At 52.6% G+C, this 20,936-nt stretch overlaps 25 non-coding genes across 25 annotated transcripts; 14 read left to right on the forward strand and 11 right to left on the reverse strand.

Annotated features, from left to right (window-relative positions):
• Positions 1–1,137: 1,137 nt before the first annotated feature.
• Positions 1,138–1,209, reverse strand: trnad-guc (transfer RNA aspartic acid (anticodon GUC)). The gene has a single exon. It is a non-coding gene; the product is annotated as a tRNA-Asp (tRNA).
• Positions 1,210–2,398: 1,189 nt separating this feature from the next.
• trnav-aac (transfer RNA valine (anticodon AAC)) lies at positions 2,399–2,471 on the forward strand. The gene has a single exon. It is a non-coding gene; the product is annotated as a tRNA-Val (tRNA).
• Positions 2,472–3,045: 574 nt separating this feature from the next.
• trnah-gug (transfer RNA histidin (anticodon GUG)) lies at positions 3,046–3,117 on the reverse strand. Its single transcript has one exon. It is a non-coding gene; the product is annotated as a tRNA-His (tRNA).
• Positions 3,118–3,318: 201 nt separating this feature from the next.
• trnae-uuc (transfer RNA glutamic acid (anticodon UUC)) lies at positions 3,319–3,390 on the forward strand. The gene has a single exon. It is a non-coding gene; the product is annotated as a tRNA-Glu (tRNA).
• A 1,145-nt stretch (positions 3,391–4,535) lies between these two features.
• Positions 4,536–4,607, reverse strand: trnad-guc (transfer RNA aspartic acid (anticodon GUC)). Its single transcript has one exon. It is a non-coding gene; the product is annotated as a tRNA-Asp (tRNA).
• A 1,169-nt stretch (positions 4,608–5,776) lies between these two features.
• trnav-aac (transfer RNA valine (anticodon AAC)) lies at positions 5,777–5,849 on the forward strand. The gene has a single exon. It is a non-coding gene; the product is annotated as a tRNA-Val (tRNA).
• Positions 5,850–6,423: 574 nt separating this feature from the next.
• trnah-gug (transfer RNA histidin (anticodon GUG)) lies at positions 6,424–6,495 on the reverse strand. The gene has a single exon. It is a non-coding gene; the product is annotated as a tRNA-His (tRNA).
• A 201-nt stretch (positions 6,496–6,696) lies between these two features.
• On the forward strand, positions 6,697–6,768 carry trnae-uuc (transfer RNA glutamic acid (anticodon UUC)). Its single transcript has one exon. It is a non-coding gene; the product is annotated as a tRNA-Glu (tRNA).
• Positions 6,769–7,219: 451 nt separating this feature from the next.
• Positions 7,220–7,292, forward strand: trnav-cac (transfer RNA valine (anticodon CAC)). Its single transcript has one exon. It is a non-coding gene; the product is annotated as a tRNA-Val (tRNA).
• Positions 7,293–7,909: 617 nt separating this feature from the next.
• Positions 7,910–7,981, reverse strand: trnad-guc (transfer RNA aspartic acid (anticodon GUC)). Its single transcript has one exon. It is a non-coding gene; the product is annotated as a tRNA-Asp (tRNA).
• Positions 7,982–9,150: 1,169 nt separating this feature from the next.
• On the forward strand, positions 9,151–9,223 carry trnav-aac (transfer RNA valine (anticodon AAC)). Its single transcript has one exon. It is a non-coding gene; the product is annotated as a tRNA-Val (tRNA).
• A 573-nt stretch (positions 9,224–9,796) lies between these two features.
• trnah-gug (transfer RNA histidin (anticodon GUG)) lies at positions 9,797–9,868 on the reverse strand. Its single transcript has one exon. It is a non-coding gene; the product is annotated as a tRNA-His (tRNA).
• A 201-nt stretch (positions 9,869–10,069) lies between these two features.
• trnae-uuc (transfer RNA glutamic acid (anticodon UUC)) lies at positions 10,070–10,141 on the forward strand. Its single transcript has one exon. It is a non-coding gene; the product is annotated as a tRNA-Glu (tRNA).
• A 451-nt stretch (positions 10,142–10,592) lies between these two features.
• Positions 10,593–10,665, forward strand: trnav-cac (transfer RNA valine (anticodon CAC)). The gene has a single exon. It is a non-coding gene; the product is annotated as a tRNA-Val (tRNA).
• Positions 10,666–11,299: 634 nt separating this feature from the next.
• Positions 11,300–11,371, reverse strand: trnad-guc (transfer RNA aspartic acid (anticodon GUC)). The gene has a single exon. It is a non-coding gene; the product is annotated as a tRNA-Asp (tRNA).
• A 1,197-nt stretch (positions 11,372–12,568) lies between these two features.
• On the forward strand, positions 12,569–12,641 carry trnav-aac (transfer RNA valine (anticodon AAC)). Its single transcript has one exon. It is a non-coding gene; the product is annotated as a tRNA-Val (tRNA).
• Positions 12,642–13,215: 574 nt separating this feature from the next.
• Positions 13,216–13,287, reverse strand: trnah-gug (transfer RNA histidin (anticodon GUG)). The gene has a single exon. It is a non-coding gene; the product is annotated as a tRNA-His (tRNA).
• A 201-nt stretch (positions 13,288–13,488) lies between these two features.
• trnae-uuc (transfer RNA glutamic acid (anticodon UUC)) lies at positions 13,489–13,560 on the forward strand. The gene has a single exon. It is a non-coding gene; the product is annotated as a tRNA-Glu (tRNA).
• A 451-nt stretch (positions 13,561–14,011) lies between these two features.
• Positions 14,012–14,084, forward strand: trnav-cac (transfer RNA valine (anticodon CAC)). Its single transcript has one exon. It is a non-coding gene; the product is annotated as a tRNA-Val (tRNA).
• Positions 14,085–14,718: 634 nt separating this feature from the next.
• On the reverse strand, positions 14,719–14,790 carry trnad-guc (transfer RNA aspartic acid (anticodon GUC)). Its single transcript has one exon. It is a non-coding gene; the product is annotated as a tRNA-Asp (tRNA).
• A 1,197-nt stretch (positions 14,791–15,987) lies between these two features.
• trnav-aac (transfer RNA valine (anticodon AAC)) lies at positions 15,988–16,060 on the forward strand. The gene has a single exon. It is a non-coding gene; the product is annotated as a tRNA-Val (tRNA).
• Positions 16,061–16,634: 574 nt separating this feature from the next.
• On the reverse strand, positions 16,635–16,706 carry trnah-gug (transfer RNA histidin (anticodon GUG)). The gene has a single exon. It is a non-coding gene; the product is annotated as a tRNA-His (tRNA).
• A 201-nt stretch (positions 16,707–16,907) lies between these two features.
• On the forward strand, positions 16,908–16,979 carry trnae-uuc (transfer RNA glutamic acid (anticodon UUC)). Its single transcript has one exon. It is a non-coding gene; the product is annotated as a tRNA-Glu (tRNA).
• A 451-nt stretch (positions 16,980–17,430) lies between these two features.
• trnav-cac (transfer RNA valine (anticodon CAC)) lies at positions 17,431–17,503 on the forward strand. Its single transcript has one exon. It is a non-coding gene; the product is annotated as a tRNA-Val (tRNA).
• Positions 17,504–18,137: 634 nt separating this feature from the next.
• On the reverse strand, positions 18,138–18,209 carry trnad-guc (transfer RNA aspartic acid (anticodon GUC)). The gene has a single exon. It is a non-coding gene; the product is annotated as a tRNA-Asp (tRNA).
• Between the last annotated feature and the right edge of the window lie 2,727 nt (positions 18,210–20,936).

Below are 20,936 nucleotides of genomic sequence, written 5' to 3' on the forward strand. Positions count from 1 at the left end.
TTTCCAAAAGATCAGCACTGTGTACGAAGGAGCCACATTAAAACTACTCAACGTGCAAAACGTGCGAGAAGAGGGGGCGCTTGTTTCCAGCCGAAACTTCTCGCGTGTGAGACGAGCTGACCATCGCTGCAGGAGGTGGGAGGGTCACTCTGGTAGACAGGGCTGACCTTCGGCAATAGGATTTATACTCTCCAAGATGATATTTGCACTTTCTGGAGAGGCGATTTTCTCCACTTCAGTAGCCCGATTTCGTCGATTGCGTGGAGAGGGCTGTAGAATGTGGCGCCGTCTTTCCTGCTCCGTCCATGACAGGCGTGCTGGTCTCTGGAGAGAGAGCACGGTCCATCAGCGCACCCCAATAAAGGCACTGGAAGCAGCTGAATCGCATTGGCGAAGCTCAGCGCTGGGCCGCTGGGCACATCTGACCACAGTTTCCGTAGTGTAGTGGTTATCACGTTCGCCTCACACGCGAAAGATCCCCGGATCGAAACCGGGCGGAAACAGACCAGACTTCTTCTGTCGCCACGCACAAAAGGGGATTGGGGATTCGCCTAGTGCTGTGATCGAACAGACCCACTCACCTCTTAGTGTGGCGGGATCTGCACAGTGCATGTCGCAGCGCATCCTGCTTTCACTTCAATGCGCGTCCTGATGTACCCCGGTCTCCCGCATGACAGGTGGGGACAGGTGACAGATCCACGTGACAGGTCCTATACTAACGAGGAAGACATCGCTCTCTCCGACCCCCGGCATCGTGTCCCGACCCACCGTGCTGGAAGCCGACTCGTGCTGTGATTCCTTTACGGAGCAGAAATGACAACCGAGCAGCCGAGAGATCATTTCAGCATTTCGCGTCTGAATGGAAAACACAAACGACCAACTCGGAATGATTTGCCTTTGACGCTTATCAAAGCGTTCTTTGTGCATCGAACAGACCCACTCACCTCTTAGTGTGGCGGGATCTGCACAGTGCATGTCGCAGCGCTCCCTGCTTTCACTTCAATGTGCTTCCTGATGTCGAGTCGTGTGCCGTGCGGAGGCTCTGAAAGCGAGAGCAATGAAAAGGTTCACGACGCTGTGTTAGAAAACAGAGAAGTGAAAGGCAGTCCTTTCTCTAAGGAGGTAAAAGAAAAGCTACTCCCCGTCGGGGAATCGAACCCCGGTCTCCCACGTGACAGGCGGGGATACTTGCCACTATACTAACGAGGAAGACATCACACACTCCGACCCCCGGCATCGTGTCCCGACCCAGCGTGCTGGAAGGCGACGCGTGCTGTGATTCCTTTACGGAGCAGAAATGACAACCGAGGAGCCGAGAGATCATTTCAGCATTTCGCGTCTGAACGGAAAACACAAACGACCAACTCGGAATGACTTGCTTTGGACGCTTTTCAAAGCGTTCTTTGTGCACGATAAACTGCGCCGCCTAGCAGATACAAATGGGTTGTACAACTTTGAAGTAGCAAATGGAAGAGGGCTAAGCCTCCTCTCTTTTAGCCCAGGTTCGATCTGTCTCCCAGAATCACCAGGGCGCACGCACACACACACACCCGTGCCGTTGAAGTACTCTGCTTCATTTCTGAGGGCAACTCAACATTCACTCCTACCCCGAGTGCAGAAAAGACAGCGTCTGCAGCAACAGCAGCTCAGGTCTCTGCACAGGAGCTAAGCTGCCCCCATCTCCTCTGCTCTGCGGCTCCTACGGAGTGGAGTCCTGCCTGGAGCCGTGTTTGCAGGCGGCGGCTCCCCGCTACCTGTCTGTGCGTTGTGTCCAAGAGCTCCTGGGAGGAAGAGAGAGCCCTCCGACTCGGGGGCTTTTCCACGGTCTGTGTGAGGAGGGGCGGGTGTGTCCAGCAGCTTATCGAGCGGAAGCCTGAGGCGGCGGAGAGCTGTGATCGTGCAGACCTTGAGGTGTCACCTCTTTGTCTGCTTTCCCGCCCTCCCTCCGCCCAAGCTCTGCTCCAAAGTAGCCCGGCAACCCCTCACACCTGCACGTGTCACAACCTAAGGTGTGGTCATGAGACACCCATGGGGTGTTGTTCTGTTCTTGCTAATTGTTTCCTGCCCGTCGCAGGCAGGAGTCCATGCGAGGAAGATGCGCTGGACAGAGCTCAGAGGGCGCACCTGGGTGGCTTTCGTTCTGAGTGACGTTCCTGCAACACTCTCCCGCTACTCTTGGTGCGCTCATGCCGCAACACAGGAAGGCTGAAGCAGGTGGCTGTGGGCTCTGTGCACCGCCGAAATAGCTCAGCTGGGAGAGCGTTAGACTGAAGATCTAAAGATCCCGGGTTTCGGTGTTTTGTTTCATCGCGCCCTTTGTTCCTCTCTCCAGCGCCCCCTGCCTAAAGTGACGCGTCCCTTTCTCAGCCCGAAACGCAAGCAGCAACAGTCCCTGCAGGTTTCCGTGGTGTAGCGGCTATCACGTTCGCCTAACACGCGAAAGGTCCCCGGTTCGAGACCGGGTGGAAACAGCCTCGTTTTGCACGCTCCTGTACTTCACAGAGGTATTGAGCGACCGGTCATTTGTTCCCAATGTATTTCCGGTGCCTTCATGCACTCTTGTACCAAACGCACGTTCCTTCTGTATGCGGAGCCGATCATTTGCAATTGGGCTGTGCCGACAGATCAGGACGAGCTCTGTCGGCTCAATAGCAGCGCAGGACCTGCAAGAACAACAGAAAGATTAGCATCCAGCGGGGGCTTCTTAGTGAGCCCAAGATCTCATCAAGAATCGGCTCCAGCAACAGGGCTGGGCGCATTGTTCCATTCTCCGACCACTCTTGGTGTAAACAAGTCCCTCCTGGTCTCTGCTTGAATTGCACTTTCCTACGTTTGCTTTGGTGTAACTGGCTTCCCCTGCATGGGCGAATGTGAAGAAGATCCTTAGTAAGTCATTGAAGAAACCCGAGAAGAGGTCGGAGTGGTCTCTGTCGTTCATCAACGATCCAGTCAGGCAGTACTCCTCTGTAAAGCGCCGTTCGTTCACATCAATTGGCTTTTTTTTGCCTTCATTCGTGCAAGTAGTAAAAGCAGACTCCCCTATTCTGCCGTGACCCGGATTCGAACCGGGGTTGTTGCGGCCACAACGCAAAGTACTGACCACTATACGATCACGGCGAGTTACCGATACACACGTGGCAGGGCGGAAAAGGCTGTGCTCTCTTCGTGTGACATAATTCGGGAAAGTCCTGACGTTGCATTTCAACTGAGCCCCAGTATACATCGACCCTTCGACACTCTGAGTGACAACTCTCTTGCGTGTTTTCTCATATTTATGTAGTTTTCTTGCATGATGCCCGGAACAGCAGGGTTGTGCACTCCCATATGGTCTAGCGGTTAGGATTCCTGGTTTTCACCCAGGCGGCCCGGGTTCGACTCCCGGTATGGGAACGTGTCAATTTTGCCTCCTGCTTTCCAAAAGATCAGCACTGTGTACGAAGGAGCCGCATTAAAACTACTCAACGTGCAAAACGTGCGAGAAGAGGGGGCGCTTGTTTCCAGCCGAAACTTCTCGCGTGTGAGACGAGCTGACCATCGCTGCAGGAGGTGGGAGGGTCACTCTGGTAGACAGGGCTGACCTTCGGCAATAGGATTTATACTCTCCAAGATGATATTTGCACTTTCTGGAGAGGCGATTTTCTCCACTTCAGTAGCCCGATTTCGTCGATTGCGTGGAGAGGGCTGTAGAATGTGGCGCCGTCTTTCCTGCTCCGTCCATGACAGGCGTGCTGGTCTCTGGAGAGAGAGCACGGTCCATCAGCGCACCCCAATAAAGGCACTGGAAGCAGCTGAATCGCATTGGCGAAGCTCAGCACTGGGCCGCTGGGCACATCTGACCACAGTTTCCGTAGTGTAGTGGTTATCACGTTCGCCTCACACGCGAAAGATCCCCGGATCGAAACCGGGTGGAAACAGACCAGACTTCTTCTGTCGCCACGCACAAAAGGGGATTGGGGATTCGCCTAGTGCTGTGATCGAACAGACCCACTCACCTCTTAGTGTGGCGGGATCTGCACAGTGCATGTCGCAGCGCATCCTGCTTTCACTTCAATGCGCGTCCTGATGTACCCCGGTCTCCCGCGTGACAGGTGGGGACAGGTGACAGGTCCTATACTAACGAGGAAGACATCACTCTCTCCGACTCCCGGCATCGTGTCCCGACCCACCGTGCTGGAAGCCGACTCGTGCTGTGATTCCTTTACGGAGCAGAAATGACAACCGAGGAGCCGAGAGATCATTTCAGCATTTCGCGTCTGAACGGAAAACACAAACGACCAACTCGGAATGATTTGCCTTTGACGCTTATCAAAGCGTTCTTTGTGCATCGAACAGACCCACTCACCTCTTAGTGTGGCGGGATCTGCACAGTGCATGTCGCAGCGCTCCCTGCTTTCACTTCAATGTGCTTCCTGATGTCGAGTCGTGTGCCGTGCGGAGACTCTGAAAGCGAGAGCAATGAAAAGGTGCACGACGCTGTGTTAGAAAACAGAGAAGTGAAAGGCAGTCCTTTCTCTAAGGAGGTAAAAGAAAAGCTACTCCCCGTCGGGGAATCGAACCCCGGTCTCCCGCGTGACAGGCGGGGATACTTGCCACTATACTAACGAGGAAGACATCACACGCTCCGACCCCCGGCATCGTGTCCCGACCCAGCGTGCTGGAAGGCGACGCGTGCTGTGATTCCTTTACGGAGCAGAAATGACAACCGAGGAGCCGAGAGATCATTTCAGCATTTCGCGTCTGAACGGAAAACACAAACGACCAACTCGGAATGACTTGCTTTGGACGCTTTTCAAAGCGTTCTTTGTGCACGACAACTGCGCCGCCTAGCAGATACAAATGGAAGAGGGCTAAGCCTCCTCTCTTTTAGCCCAGGTTCGATCTGTCTCCCAGAATCACCAGGGCGCACGCACACACACACACCCGTGCCGTTGAAGTACTCTGCTTCATTTCTAAGGGCAACTCAACATTCACTCCTACCCCGAGTGCAGAAAAGACAGCGTCTGCAGCAACAGCAGCTCAGGTCTCTGCACAGGAGCTAAGCTGCCCCCATCTCCTCTGCTCTGCGGCTCCTACGGAGTGGAGTCCTGCCTGGAGCCGTGTTTGCAGGCGGCGGCTCCCCGCACCCTGTCTGTGCGTCGTGTCCAAGAGCTCCTGGGAGGAAGAGAGAGCCCTCCGACTCGGGGGCTTTTCCACGGTCTGTGTGAGGAGGGGCGGGTGTGTCCAGCAGCTTATCGAGCAGAAGCCTGGGGCGGCGGAGAGCTGTGATCGTGCAGACCTTGAGGTGTCACCTCTTTGTCTGCTTTCCCGCCCTCCCTCCGCCCAAGCTCTGCTCCAAAGTAGCCCGGCAACCCCTCACACCTGCACGTGTCACAACCTAAGGTGTGGTCATGAGACACCCATGGGGTGTTGTTCTGTTCTTGCTAATTGTTTCCTGCCCGTCGCAGGCAGGAGTCCATGCGAGGAAGATGCGCTGGACAGAGCTCAGAGGGCGCACCTGGGTGGCTTTCCTTCTGAGTGACGTTCCTGCAACACTCTCCCGCTACTCTTGGTGCGCTCATGCCGCAACACAGGAAGGCTGGAGCAGGTGGCTGTGGGCTCTGTGCACCGCCGAAATAGCTCAGCTGGGAGAGCGTTAGACTGAAGATCTAAAGATCCCGGGTTTCGGTGTTTTGTTTCATCGCGCCCTTTGTTCCTCTCTCCAGCGCCCCCTGCCTAAAGTGACGCGTCCCTTTCTCAGCCCGAAACGCAAGCGAGACACCAGCAGCAGTCCCTGCAGGTTTCCGTGGTGTAGCGGCTATCACGTTTGCCTAACACGCGAAAGGTCCCCGGTTCGAGACCGGGCGGAAACAGCCTCGTTTTGCACGCTTCTGTACTTCACAGAGGTATTGAGCGACCGGTCATTTGTTCCCAATGTATTTCCGGTACCTTCATGCACTCTTGTACCAAACGCACGTTCCTTCTGTATGCGGAGCCGATCATTTGCAATTGGGCTGTGCCGACAGATCAGGACGAGCTCTGTCGGCTCAAAAGCAGCGCAGGACCTGCAAGAACAACAGAAAGATTAGCATCCAGCGGGGGCTTCTTAGTGAGCCCAAGATCTCATCAAGAATCGGCTCCAGCAACAGGGCTGGGCGCATTGTTCCATTCTCCGACCACTCTCGGTGTAAACAAGTCCCTCCTGGTCTCTGCTTGAATTGCACTTTCCTGCGTTTGCTTTGGTGTAACTGGCTTCCCCTGCATGGGCGAATGTGAAGAAGATCCTTAGTAAGTCATTGAAGAAACCCGAGAAGAGGTCGGAGTGGTCTCTGTCGTTCATCAACGATCCAGTCAGGCAGTACTCCTCTGTAAAGCGCCGTTCGTTCACATCAATTGGCTTTTTTTTGCCTTCATTCGTGCAAGTAGTAAAAGCAGACGCCCCTATTCTGCCGTGACCCGGATTCGAACCGGGGTTGTTGCGGCCACAACGCAAAGTACTGACCACTATACGATCACGGCGAGTTACCGATACACACGTGGCAGGGCGGAAAAGGCTGTGCTCTCTTCGTGTGACATAATTCGGGAAAGTCCTGACGTTGCATTTCAACTGAGCCCCAGTATACATCGACCCTTCGACACTCTGAGTGACAACTCTCTTGCGTGTTTTCTCATATTTATGTAGTTTGCTTGCATGATGCCCGGAACAGCAGGGTTGTGCACTCCCATATGGTCTAGCGGTTAGGATTCCTGGTTTTCACCCAGGCGGCCCGGGTTCGACTCCCGGTATGGGAACGTGTCAATTTTGCCTCCTGCTTTCCAAAAGATCAGCACTGTGTACGAAGGAGCCGCATTAAAACTACTCAACGTGCAAAACGTGCGAGAAGAGGGGGCGCTTGTTTCCAGCCGAAACTTCTCGCGTGTGAGACGAGCTGACCATCGCTGCAGGAGGTGGGAGGGTCACTCTGGTAGACAGGGCTGACCTTCGGCAATAGGATTTATACTCTCCAAGATGATATTTGCACTTTCTGGAGAGGCGATTTTCTCCACTTCAGTAGCCCGATTTCGTCGATTGCGTGGAGAGGGCTGTAGAATGTGGCGCCGTCTTTCCTGCTCCGTCCATGACAGGCGTGCTGGTCTCTGGAGAGAGAGCACGGTCCATCAGCGCACCCCAATAAAGGCACTGGAAGCAGCTGAATCGCATTGGCGAAGCTCAGCGCTGGGCCGCTGGGCACATCTGACCACAGTTTCCGTAGTGTAGTGGTTATCACGTTCGCCTCACACGCGAAAGGTCCCCGGATCGAAACCGGGCGGAAACAGACCAGACTTCTTCTGTCGCCACGCACAAAAGGGGATTGGGGATTCGCCTAGCGCTGTGATCGAACAGACCCACTCACCTCTTAGTGTGGCGGGATCTGCACAGTGCATGTCGCAGCGCATCCTGCTTTCACTTCAATGCGCGTCCTGATGTACCCCGGTCTCCCGCGTGACAGGTCCACGTGACAGGTCCTATACTAACGAGGAAGACATCACTCTCTCCGACCCCCGGCATCGTGTCCCGACCCACCGTGCTGGAAGCCGACTCGTGCTGTGATTCCTTTACGGAGCAGAAATGACAACCGAGGAGCCGAGAGATCATTTCAGCATTTCGCGTCTGAACGGAAAACACAAACGACCAACTCGGAATGATTTGCCTTTGACGCTTATCAAAGCGTTCTTTGTGCATCGAACAGACCCACTCACCTCTTAGTGTGGCGGGATCTGCACAGTGCATGTCGCAGCGCTCCCTGCTTTCACTTCAATGTGCTTCCTGATGTCGAGTCGTGTGCCGTGCGGAGACTCTGAAAGCGAGAGCAATGAAAAGGTGCACGACGCTGTGTTAGAAAACAGAGAAGTGAAAGGCAGTCCTTTCTCTAAGGAGGTAAAAGAAAAGCTACTCCCCGTCGGGGAATCGAACCCCGGTCTCCCGCGTGACAGGCGGGGATACTTGCCACTATACTAACGAGGAAGACATCACACGCTCCGACCCCCGGCATCGTGTCCCGACCCAGCGTGCTGGAAGGCGACGCGTGCTGTGATTCCTTTACGGAGCAGAAATGACAACCGAGGAGCCGAGAGATCATTTCAGCATTTCGCGTCTGAACGGAAAACACAAACGACCAACTCGGAATGACTTGCTTTGGACGCTTTTCAAAGCGTTCTTTGTGCACGACAACTGCGCCGCCTAGCAGATACAAATGGAAGAGGGCTAAGCCTCCTCTCTTTTAGCCCAGGTTCGATCTGTCTCCCAGAATCACCAGGGCGCACGCACACACACACACCCGTGCCGTTGAAGTACTCTGCTTCATTTCTAAGGGCAACTCAACATTCACTCCTACCCCGAGTGCAGAAAAGACAGCGTCTGCAGCAACAGCAGCTCAGGTCTCTGCACAGGAGCTAAGCTGCCCCCATCTCCTCTGCTCTGCGGCTCCTACGGAGTGGAGTCCTGCCTGGAGCCGTGTTTGCAGGCGGCGGCTCCCCGCACCCTGTCTGTGCGTCGTGTCCAAGAGCTCCTGGGAGGAAGAGAGAGCCCTCCGACTCGGGGGCTTTTCCACGGTCTGTGTGAGGAGGGGCGGGTGTGTCCAGCAGCTTATCGAGCAGAAGCCTGGGGCGGCGGAGAGCTGTGATCGTGCAGACCTTGAGGTGTCACCTCTTTGTCTGCTTTCCCGCCCTCCCTCCGCCCAAGCTCTGCTCCAAAGTAGCCCGGCAACCCCTCACACCTGCACGTGTCACAACCTAAGGTGTGGTCATGAGACACCCATGGGGTGTTGTTCTGTTCTTGCTAATTGTTTCCTGCCCGTCGCAGGCAGGAGTCCATGCGAGGAAGATGCGCTGGACAGAGCTCAGAGGGCGCACCTGGGTGGCTTTCCTTCTGAGTGACGTTCCTGCAACACTCTCCCGCTACTCTTGGTGCGCTCATGCCGCAACACAGGAAGGCTGGAGCAGGTGGCTGTGGGCTCTGTGCACCGCCGAAATAGCTCAGCTGGGAGAGCGTTAGACTGAAGATCTAAAGATCCCGGGTTTCGGTGTTTTGTTTCATCGCGCCCTTTGTTCCTCTCTCCAGCGCCCCCTGCCTAAAGTGACGCGTCCCTTTCTCAGCCCGAAACGCAAGCGAGACACCAGCAGCAGTCCCTGCAGGTTTCCGTGGTGTAGCGGCTATCACGTTCGCCTAACACGCGAAAGGTCCCCGGTTCGAGACCGGGCGGAAACAGCCTCGTTTTGCACGCTCCTGTACTTCACAGAGGTATTGAGCGACCGGTCATTTGTTCCCAATGTATTTCAGTGCCTTCATGCACTCTTGTACCAAACGCACGTTCCTTCTGTATGCGGAGCCGATCATTTGCAATTGGGCTGTGCCGACAGATCAGGACGAGCTCTGTCGGCTCAAAAGCAGCGCAGGACCTGCAAGAACAACAGAAAGATTAGCATCCAGCGGGGGCTTCTTAGTGAGCCCAAGATCTCATCAAGAATCGGCTCCAGCAACAGGGCTAGGCGCATTGTTCCATTCTCCGACCACTCTCGGTGTAAACAAGTCCCTCCTGGACTCTGCTTGAATTGCACTTTCCTGCGTTTGCTTTGGTGTAACTGGCTTCCCCTGCATGGGCGAATGTGAAGAAGATCCTTAGTAAGTCATTGAAGAAACCCGAGAAGAGGTCGGAGTGGTCTCTGTCGTTCATCAACGATCCAGTCAGGCAGTACTCCTCTGTAAAGTGCCGTTCGTTCACATCAATTGGCTTTTTTTTGCCTTCATTCGTGCAAGTAGTAAAAGCAGACGCCCCTATTCTGCCGTGACCCGGATTCGAACCGGGGTTGTTGCGGCCACAACGCAAAGTACTGACCACTATACGATCACGGCGAGTTACCGATACACACGTGGCAGGGCGGAAAAGGCTGTGCTCTCTTCGTGTGACATAATTCGGGAAAGTCCTGACGTTGCATTTCAACTGAGCCCCAGTATACATCGACCCTTCGACACTCTGAGTGACAACTCTCTTGCGTGTTTTCTCATATTTATGTAGTTTGCTTGCATGATGCCCGGAACAGCAGGGTTGTGCACTCCCATATGGTCTAGCGGTTAGGATTCCTGGTTTTCACCCAGGCGGCCCGGGTTTGACTCCCGGTATGGGAATGTGTCAATTTTGCCTCCTGCTTTCCAAAAGATCAGCACTGTGTACGAAGGAGCCGCATTAAAACTACTCAACGTGCAAAACGTGCGAGAAGAGGGGGCGCTTGTTTCCAGCCGAAACTTCTCGCGTGTGAGACGAGCTGACCATCGCTGCAGGAGGTGGGAGGGTCACTCTGGTAGACAGGGCTGACCTTCGGCAATAGGATTTATACTCTCCAAGATGATATTTGCACTTTCTGGAGAGGCGATTTTCTCCACTTCAGTAGCCCGATTTCGTCGATTGCGTGGAGAGGGCTGTAGAATGTGGCGCCGTCTTTCCTGCTCCGTCCATGACAGGCGTGCTGGTCTCTGGAGAGAGAGCACGGTCCATCAGCGCACCCCAATAAAGGCACTGGAAGCAGCTGAATCGCATTGGCGAAGCTCAGCGCTGGGCCGCTGGGCACATCTGACCACAGTTTCCGTAGTGTAGTGGTTATCACGTTCGCCTCACACGCGAAAGGTCCCCGGATCGAAACCGGGCGGAAACAGACCAGACTTCTTCTGTCGCCACGCACAAAAGGGGATTGGGGATTCGCCTAGCGCTGTGATCGAACAGACCCACTCACCTCTTAGTGTGGCGGGATCTGCACAGTGCATGTCGCAGCGCATCCTGCTTTCTCTTCAATGCGCGTCCTGATGTACCCCGGTCTCCCGCGTGACAGGTGGGGACAGGTGACAGGTCCACGTGACAGGTCCTATACTAACGAGGAAGACATCACTCTCTCCGACCCCCGGCATCGTGTCCCGACCCACCGTGCTGGAAGCCGACTCGTGCTGTGATTCCTTTACGGAGCAGAAATGACAACCGAGGAGCCGAGAGATCATTTCAGCATTTCGCGTCTGAACGGAAAACACAAACGACCAACTCGGAATGATTTGCCTTTGACGCTTATCAAAGCGTTCTTTGTGCATCGAACAGACCCACTCACCTCTTAGTGTGGCGGGATCTGCACAGTGCATGTCGCAGCGCTCCCTGCTTTCAATTCAATGTGCTTCCTGATGTCGAGTCTTGTGCCGTGCGGAGGCTCTGAAAGCGAGAGCAATGAAAAGGTGCACGACGCTGTGTTAGAAAACAGAGAAGTGAAAGGCAGTCCTTTCTCTAAGGAGGTAAAAGAAAAGCTACTCCCCGTCGGGGAATCGAACCCCGGTCTCCCGCGTGACAGGCGGGGATACTTGCCACTATACTAACGAGGAAGACATCACACGCTCCGACCCCCGGCATCGTGTCCCGACCCAGCGTGCTGGAAGGCGACGCGTGCTGTGATTCCTTTACGGAGCAGAAATGACAACCGAGGAGCCGAGAGATCATTTCAGCATTTCGCGTCTGAACGGAAAACACAAACGACCAACTCGGAATGACTTGCTTTGGACTCTTTTCAAAGCGTTCTTTGTGCACGATAAACTGCGCCGCCTAGCAAATACAAATGGGTTGTTCAACTTTGAAGTAGCAAATGGAAGAGGGCTAAGCCTCCTCTCTTTTAGCCCAGGTTCGATCTGTCTCCCAGAATCACCAGGGCGCACGCACACACACACACCCGTGCCGTTGAAGTACTCTGCTTCATTTCTAAGGGCAACTCAACATTCACTCCTACCCCGAGTGCAGAAAAGACAGCGTCTGCAGCAACAGCAGCTCAGGTCTCTGCACAGGAGCTAAGCTGCCCCCATCTCCTCTGCTCTGCGGCTCCTACGGAGTGGAGTCCTGCCTGGAGCCGTGTTTGCAGGCGGCGGCTCCCCGCACCCTGTCTGTGCGTCGTGTCCAAGAGCTCCTGGGAGGAAGAGAGAGCCCTCCGACTCGGGGGCTTTTCCACGGTCTGTGTGAGGAGGGGCGGGTGTGTCCAGCAGCTTATCGAGCGGAAGCCTGGGGCGGCGGAGAGCTGTGATCGTGCAGACCTTGAGGTGTCACCTCTTTGTCTGCTTTCCCGCCCTCCCTCCGCCCAAGCTCTGCTCCAAAGTAGCCCGGCAACCCCTCACACCTGCACGTGTCACAACCTAAGGTGTGGTCATGAGACACCCATGGGGTGTTGTTCTGTTCTTGCTAATTGTTTCCTGCCCGTCGCAGGCAGGAGTCCATGCGAGGAAGATGCGCTGGACAGAGCTCAGAGGGCGCACCTGGGTGGCTTTCCTTCTGAGTGACGTTCCTGCAACACTCTCCCGCTACTCTTGGTGCGCTCATGCCGCAACACAGGAAGGCTGGAGCAGGTGGCTGTGGGCTCTGTGCACCGCCGAAATAGCTCAGCTGGGAGAGCGTTAGACTGAAGATCTAAAGATCCCGGGTTTCGGTGTTTTGTTTCATCGCGCCCTTTGTTCCTCTCTCCAGCGCCCCCTGCCTAAAGTGACGCGTCCCTTTCTCAGCCCGAAACGCAAGCGAGACACCAGCAGCAGTCCCTGCAGGTTTCCGTGGTGTAGCGGCTATCACGTTCGCCTAACACGCGAAAGGTCCCCGGTTCGAGACCGGGCGGAAACAGCCTCGTTTTGCACGCTCCTGTACTTCACAGAGGTATTGAGCGACCGGTCATTTGTTCCCAATGTATTTCCGGTGCCTTCATGCACTCTTGTACCAAACGCACGTTCCTTCTGTATGCGGAGCCGATCATTTGCAATTGGGCTGTGCCGACAGATCAGGACGAGCTCTGTCGGCTCAAAAGCAGCGCAGGACCTGCAAGAACAACAGAAAGATTAGCATCCAGCGGGGGCTTCTTAGTGAGCCCAAGATCTCATCAAGAATCGGCTCCAGCAACAGGGCTGGGCGCATTGTTCCATTCTCCGACCACTCTCGGTGTAAACAAGTCCCTCCTGGACTCTGCTTGAATTGCACTTTCCTGCGTTTGCTTTGGTGTAACTGGCTTCCCCTGCATGGGCGAATGTGAAGAAGATCCTTAGTAAGTCATTGAAGAAACCCGAGAAGAGGTCGGAGTGGTCTCTGTCGTTCATCAACGATCCAGTCAGGCAGTACTCCTCTGTAAAGCGCCGTTCGTTCACATCAATTGGCTTTTTTTTGCCTTCATTCGTGCAAGTAGTAAAAGCAGACGCCCCTATTCTGCCGTGACCCGGATTCGAACCGGGGTTGTTGCGGCCACAACGCAAAGTACTGACCACTATACGATCACGGCGAGTTACCGATACACACGTGGCAGGGCGGAAAAGGCTGTGCTCTCTTCGTGTGACATAATTCGGGTAAGTCCTGACGTTGCATTTCAACTGAGCCCCAGTATACATCGACCCTTCGACACTCTGAGTGACAACTCTCTTGCGTGTTTTCTCATATTTATGTAGTTTGCTTGCATGATGCCCGGAACAGCAGGGTTGTGCACTCCCATATGGTCTAGCGGTTAGGATTCCTGGTTTTCACCCAGGCGGCCCGGGTTCGACTCCCGGTATGGGAACGTGTCAATTTTGCCTCCTGCTTTCCAAAAGATCAGCACTGTGTACGAAGGAGCCGCATTAAAACTACTCAACGTGCAAAACGTGCGAGAAGAGGGGGCGCTTGTTTCCAGCCGAAACTTCTCGCGTGTGAGACGAGCTGACCATCGCTGCAGGAGGTGGGAGGGTCACTCTGGTAGACAGGGCTGACCTTCGGCAATAGGATTTATACTCTCCAAGATGATATTTGCACTTTCTGGAGAGGCGATTTTCTCCACTTCAGTAGCCCGATTTCGTCGATTGCGTGGAGAGGGCTGTAGAATGTGGTGCCGTCTTTCCTGCTCCGTCCATGACAGGCGTGCTGGTCTCTGGAGAGAGAGCACGGTCCATCAGCGCACCCCAATAAAGGCACTGGAAGCAGCTGAATCGCATTGGCGAAGCTCAGCGCTGGGCCGCTGGGCACATCTGACCACAGTTTCCGTAGTGTAGTGGTTATCACGTTCGCCTCACACGCGAAAGGTCCCCGGATCGAAACCGGGCGGAAACAGACCAGACTTCTTCTGTCGCCACGCACAAAAGGGGATTGGGGATTCGCCTAGCGCTGTGATCGAACAGACCCACTCACCTCTTAGTGTGGCGGGATCTGCACAGTGCATGTCGCAGCGCATCCTGCTTTCACTTCAATGCGCGTCCTGATGTACCCCGGTCTCCCGCGTGACAGGTGGGGACAGGTGACAGGTCCATGTGACAGGTCCTATACTAACGAGGAAGACATCACTCTCTCCGTCCCCCGGCATCGTGTCCCGACCCACCGTGCTGGAAGCCGACTCGTGCTGTGATTCCTTTACGGAGCAGAAATGACAACCGAGGAGCCGAGAGATCATTTCAGCATTTCGCGTCTGAACGGAAAACACAAACGACCAACTCGGAATGATTTGCCTTTGACGCTTATCAAAGCGTTCTTTGTGCATCGAACAGACCCACTCACCTCTTAGTGTGGCGGGATCTGCACAGTGCATGTCGCAGCGCTCCCTGCTTTCACTTCAATGTGCTTCCTGATGTCGAGTCTTGTGCCGTGCGGAGGCTCTGAAAGCGAGAGCAATGAAAAGGTGCACGACGCTGTGTTAGAAAACAGAGAAGTGAAAGGCAGTCCTTTCTCTAAGGAGGTAAAAGAAAAGCTACTCCCCGTCGGGGAATCGAACCCCGGTCTCCCGCGTGACAGGCGGGGATACTTGCCACTATACTAACGAGGAAGACATCACACGCTCCGACCCCCGGCATCGTGTCCCGACCCAGCGTGCTGGAAGGCGACGCGTGCTGTGATTCCTTTACGGAGCAGAAATGACAACCGAGGAGCCGAGAGATCATTTCAGCATTTCGCGTCTGAACGGAAAACACAAACGACCAACTCGGAATGACTTGCTTTGGACGCTTTTCAAAGCGTTCTTTGTGCACGATAAACTGCGCCGCCTAGCAAATACAAATGGGTTGTACAACTTTGAAGTAGCAAATGGAAGAGGGCTAAGCCTCCTCTCTTTTAGCCCAGGTTCGATCTGTCTCCCAGAATCACCAGGGCGCACGCACACACACACACCCGTGCCGTTGAAGTACTCTGCTTCATTTCTAAGGGCAACTCAACATTCACTCCTACCCCGAGTGCAGAAAAGACAGCGTCTGCAGCAACAGCAGCTCAGGTCTCTGCACAGGAGCTAAGCTGCCCCCATCTCCTCTGCTCTGCGGCTCCTACGGAGTGGAGTCCTGCCTGGAGCCGTGTTTGCAGGCGGCGGCTCCCCGCACCCTGTCTGTGCGTCGTGTCCAAGAGCTCCTGGGAGGAAGAGAGAGCCCTCCGACTCGGGGGCTTTTCCACGGTCTGTGTGAGGAGGGGCGAGTGTGTCCAGCAGCTTATCGAGCGGAAGCCTGGGGCGGCGGAGAGCTGTGATCGTGCAGACCTTGAGGTGTCACCTCTTTGTCTGCTTTCCCGCCCTCCCTCCGCCCAAGCTCTGCTCCAAAGTAGCCCGGCAACCCCTCACACCTGCACGTGTCACAACCTAAGGTGTGGTCATGAGACACCCATGGGGTGTTGTTCTGTTCTTGCTAATTGTTTCCTGCCCGTCGCAGGCAGGAGTCCATGCGAGGAAGATGCGCTGGACAGAGCTCAGAGGGCGCACCTGGGTGGCTTTCCTTCTGAGTGACGTTCCTGCAACACTCTCCCGCTACTCTTGGTGCGCTCATGCCGCAACACAGGAAGGCTGGAGCAGGTGGCTGTGGGCTCTGTGCACCGCCGAAATAGCTCAGCTGGGAGAGCGTTAGACTGAAGATCTAAAGATCCCGGGTTTCGGTGTTTTGTTTCATCGCGCCCTTTGTTCCTCTCTCCAGCGCCCCCTGCCTAAAGTGACGCGTCCCTTTCTCAGCCCGAAACGCAAGCGAGACACCAGCAGCAGTCCCTGCAGGTTTCCGTGGTGTAGCGGCTATCACGTTCGCCTAACACGCGAAAGGTCCCCGGTTCGAGACCGGGCGGAAACAGCCTCGTTTTACACGCTCCTGTACTTCACAGAGGTATTGAGCGACCGGTCATTTGTTCCCAATGTATTTCAGGTGCCTTCATGCACTCTTGTACCAAACGCACGTTCCTTCTGTATGCGGAGCCGATCATTTGCAATTGGGCTGTGCCGACAGATCAGGACGAGCTCTGTCGGCTCAAAAGCAGCGCAGGACCTGCAAGAACAACAGAAAGATTAGCATCCAGCGGGGGCTTCTTAGTGAGCCCAAGATCTCATCAAGAATCGGCTCCAGCAACAGGGCTAGGCGCATTGTTCCATTCTCCGACCACTCTCGGTGTAAACAAGTCCCTCCTGGACTCTGCTTGAATTGCACTTTCCTGCGTTTGCTTTGGTGTAACTGGCTTCCCCTGCATGGGCGAATGTGAAGAAGATCCTTAGTAAGTCATTGAAGAAACCCGAGAAGAGGTCGGAGTGGTCTCTGTCGTTCATCAACGATCCAGTCAGGCAGTACTCCTCTGTAAAGCGCCGTTCGTTCACATCAATTGGCTTTTTTTTGCCTTCATTCGTGCAAGTAGTAAAAGCAGACACCCCTATTCTGCCGTGACCCGGATTCGAACCGGGGTTGTTGCGGCCACAACGCAAAGTACTGACCACTATACGATCACGGCGAGTTACCGATACACACGTGGCAGGGCGGAAAAGGCTGTGCTCTCTTCGTGTGACATAATTCGGGAAAGTCCTGACGTTGCATTTCAACTGAGCCCCAGTATACATCGACCCTTCGACACTCTGAGTGACAACTCTCTTGCGTGTTTTCTCATATTTATGTAGTTTGCTTGCATGATGCCCGGAACAGCAGGGTTGTGCACTCCCATATGGTCTAGCGGTTAGGATTCCTGGTTTTCACCCAGGCGGCCCGGGTTCGACTCCCGGTATGGGAATGTGTCAATTTTGCCTCCTGCTTTCCAAAAGATCAGCACTGTGTACGAAGGAGCCGCATTAAAACTACTCAACGTGCAAAACGTGCGAGAAGAGGGGGCGCTTGTTTCCAGCCGAAACTTCTCGCGTGTGAGACGAGCTGACCATCGCTGCAGGAGGTGGGAGGGTCACTCTGGTAGACAGGGCTGACCTTCGGCAATAGGATTTATACTCTCCAAGATGATATTTGCACTTTCTGGAGAGGCGATTTTCTCCACTTCAGTAGCCCGATTTCGTCGATTGCGTGGAGAGGGCTGTAGAATGTGGTGCCGTCTTTCCTGCTCCGTCCATGACAGGCGTGCTGGTCTCTGGAGAGAGAGCACGGTCCATCAGCGCACCCCAATAAAGGCACTGGAAGCAGCTGAATCGCATTGGCGAAGCTCAGCGCTGGGCCGCTGGGCACATCTGACCACAGTTTCCGTAGTGTAGTGGTTATCACGTTCGCCTCACACGCGAAAGGTCCCCGGATCGAAACCGGGCGGAAACAGACCAGACTTCTTCTGTCGCCACGCACAAAAGGGGATTGGGGATTCGCCTAGCGCTGTGATCGAACAGACCCACTCACCTCTTAGTGTGGCGGGATCTGCACAGTGCATGTCGCAGCGCATCCTGCTTTCACTTCAATGCGCGTCCTGATGTACCCCGGTCTCCCGCGTGACAGGTGGGGACAGGTGACAGGTCCACGTGACAGGTCCTATACTAACGAGGAAGACATCACTCTCTCCGACCCCCGGCATCGTGTCCCGACCCACCGTGCTGGAAGCCGACTCGTGCTGTGATTCCTTTACGGAGCAGAAATGACAACCGAGGAGCCGAGAGATCATTTCAGCATTTCGCGTCTGAACGGAAAACACAAACGACCAACTCGGAATGATTTGCCTTTGACGCTTATCAAAGCGTTCTTTGTGCATCGAACAGACCCACTCACCTCTTAGTGTGGCGGGATCTGCACAGTGCATGTCGCAGCGCTCCCTGCTTTCACTTCAATGTGCTTCCTGATGTCGAGTCTTGTGCCGTGCGGAGGCTCTGAAAGCGAGAGCAATGAAAAGGTGCACGACGCTGTGTTAGAAAACAGAGAAGTGAAAGGCAGTCCTTTCTCTAAGGAGGTAAAAGAAAAGCTACTCCCCGTCGGGGAATCGAACCCCGGTCTCCCGCGTGACAGGCGGGGATACTTGCCACTATACTAACGAGGAAGACATCACACGCTCCGACCCCCGGCATCGTGTCCCGACCCAGCGTGCTGGAAGGCGACGCGTGCTGTGATTCCTTTACGGAGCAGAAATGACAACCGAGGAGCCGAGAGATCATTTCAGCATTTCGCGTCTGAACGGAAAACACAAACGACCAACTCGGAATGACTTGCCTTTGACGCTTATATACCTCTTAGTGTGGCGGGATCTGCACAGTGCATGTCGCAGCGCTCCCTGCTTTCACTTCAATGTGTTTCCTGATGTCGAGTCGTGTGCCGTGCGGAGGCTCTGAAAGCGAGAGCAATGAAAAGGTGCACGACACTGTGAAATAAACATTAATAAACGCATATATAACGTCGAAAACACATCTAACACTAGGAGTATACAGCACTCTGCACAGTGTACGAAGTAAATTATTTTCGCATAATAATAATTTACTTCGTACACTGTGCAGAGTGCCGTATACTCCTAGTGTTAGATGTGTTTTCGACGTTATATATGCGTTTATTAATGTCGTCGATTTTACGGTTGCAATTCGACGTTGATTATACGTCGAGGCGACGTATATATACGTATAGCCGTATTTTCGCCGTGAATATACGTATATTCGACGAATCAATGCCCACAGCTTGGCATACAAGGGTTTTGCGGAGGGGTCTTGCCACCTGCCTGAAAAAAAACAGTAAAATGTTTGAGTGCCTATAGAGTTTCTATTTTTATTTTCTTGAGAAAAGTTGATACCATTTCCTGGAAACCCCGTCCCCCATCAGTGCGCGGTGCCCGGGGAAAAATCTGTAGGGGGGCGTCTGAAATTCTGAGCGGGGGTGATATTTCGGTTGAAACGGAGCTGTACGGTGCAGCTACCCAAATGAAATCTCGCAGCTATGCCATTAATTAGTGCTTTATGATAGAAGATATCGACTAGCAATCTGGTATTTGCGATGAAGTTCAGTTTCACATTTTTCGTCACTCTCACTGGAGAGTATTGCCTGGAGCGAAAAGTACCATAAGCGTTCATTTTTGCAGCTACATGGACGTTCTGAATCGTTAAGAAAAAATGTTGTAAAACCAACAGAAAGCACAGACTGCTATAACTAGTCCTAGTTATATAACGATTTTAAGTATAATGATAAACTACTGCAAGGAATCGGTCCACCTGAGCAAACAGGATCGTAATGTTGACACTCAATAACGACACTGATATGTGCAGTTCCTGGACGGATAGCCCTCCTGCCCATCAAACAGACTGAGTGACTGTTCCTGTCATTTAGTGTTGTCTGACCATTGACAAAGTACAACTATTTTTTTAGGGCGCAAATTAAGTTAGGTAAATCTTTTTGCCCAAAACTGAAGGGGCAACATTCCCCCCTCCCCCCGTGATGCCAGGCCTGTCCCCATCCTATTCCATAATGTCATTATATATAATACCATACAACAGTGACCGATCCTTACTAACTACATGCGTTAAAATTGCACATCAGCTCATAGCAGGGGGCACATAGCCGCGATGTATTATCAATGTTATATTTCAACCATAATATCGACAACATTAATAAACGCATACGTTGAGAAAATATCGAACCCAACATATTTTCCGGTTATATACCACAATGCATTGCTAGTATTCGTTGGTCACAATTTTGGACACGTTTTTCAAACGTAGAAGTATATCCGCAAATATCTCAGCAATCCTCTTTTGACGAGTAAGTATGAACAATAATAATACTATCTGAATACATACAGATCTTTCTTAATATTATTTTGATTAAAATAGTACGTGAATAAGCAAAAAATGGCACATAAAATAGTGTGAATGGGGAAGATGACACAAAATCGTTTTGCCGTTTCTCTATTCTTATTCTATGTTGTACTTTCAAACTTTGGGTACTCTTTAATTAGGACAGACTTTATTGCTCAACTGCTATGATGCAAGCCAAATTTTATACATTTATTTCAGTTTTGAGCTTAGTAAACCGTTCACTTTTTAGATTATACTAAAGAAGATATTAATCATCATTTATTTGGGAAGTAATATTATATAATTTTCTCCTAGCTGCGGTGCTGAAGTCCCACCCTACATCAACAGAAAAAGAAATAAAGGAGCATGCAATGTGTTACTTGAAGAATGCATATGAAAGACAGGGGGCCAGGAGATCTGGACACTGAAAATAATAGGTTTTTGGTTCTAACTGTTAGGACAATTAGACAGGGTTTGCAAATAGTGGAAAAAAATCATCTTAACTTCCATTGTAATATTTTTTTTCTTGGAAATATAGAAGTTGTACATTTTAAAATGTATATTTGAATCAAAATGTGGTTTTGAGTTAGTGTGTTAATGTAATTAGTTTTGTGTTTGTCATTACTATACTGTATATTGCCATGTTACCAGAATTTGTAGCTGAAGTTTAAGACTAGTTGTGTTTTTTTTATGATTATTGCCCATATGTTGATTGTTGATTGATTGTATACAATGTAAAATTTGAAATACATATGTTTCAGGTGTGAATGTGTATTTTCAGAATACATTTCTAAATCTAATCATTGGCTTGGTTTACTTGTTTCTACACCTATAAAATCTATCTTTGATGTATAATAGACCTCTACCCATATACGTATAATAGACCTCTAAAGTTATACGTATAATAGACCTCTAACCATATACGTATAATAGACCTCTAAAGTTATACGTATAATAGACCTCTAACCATATACGTATAATAGTCCTCTAAA

This window comes from Lepisosteus platostomus, unplaced genomic scaffold, assembly GCF_059453375.1.
Source record: "Lepisosteus platostomus isolate fLepPlt1 unplaced genomic scaffold, fLepPlt1.hap1 Scaffold_211_H1, whole genome shotgun sequence".
Taxonomy (NCBI): domain Eukaryota; kingdom Metazoa; phylum Chordata; class Actinopteri; order Semionotiformes; family Lepisosteidae; genus Lepisosteus; species Lepisosteus platostomus.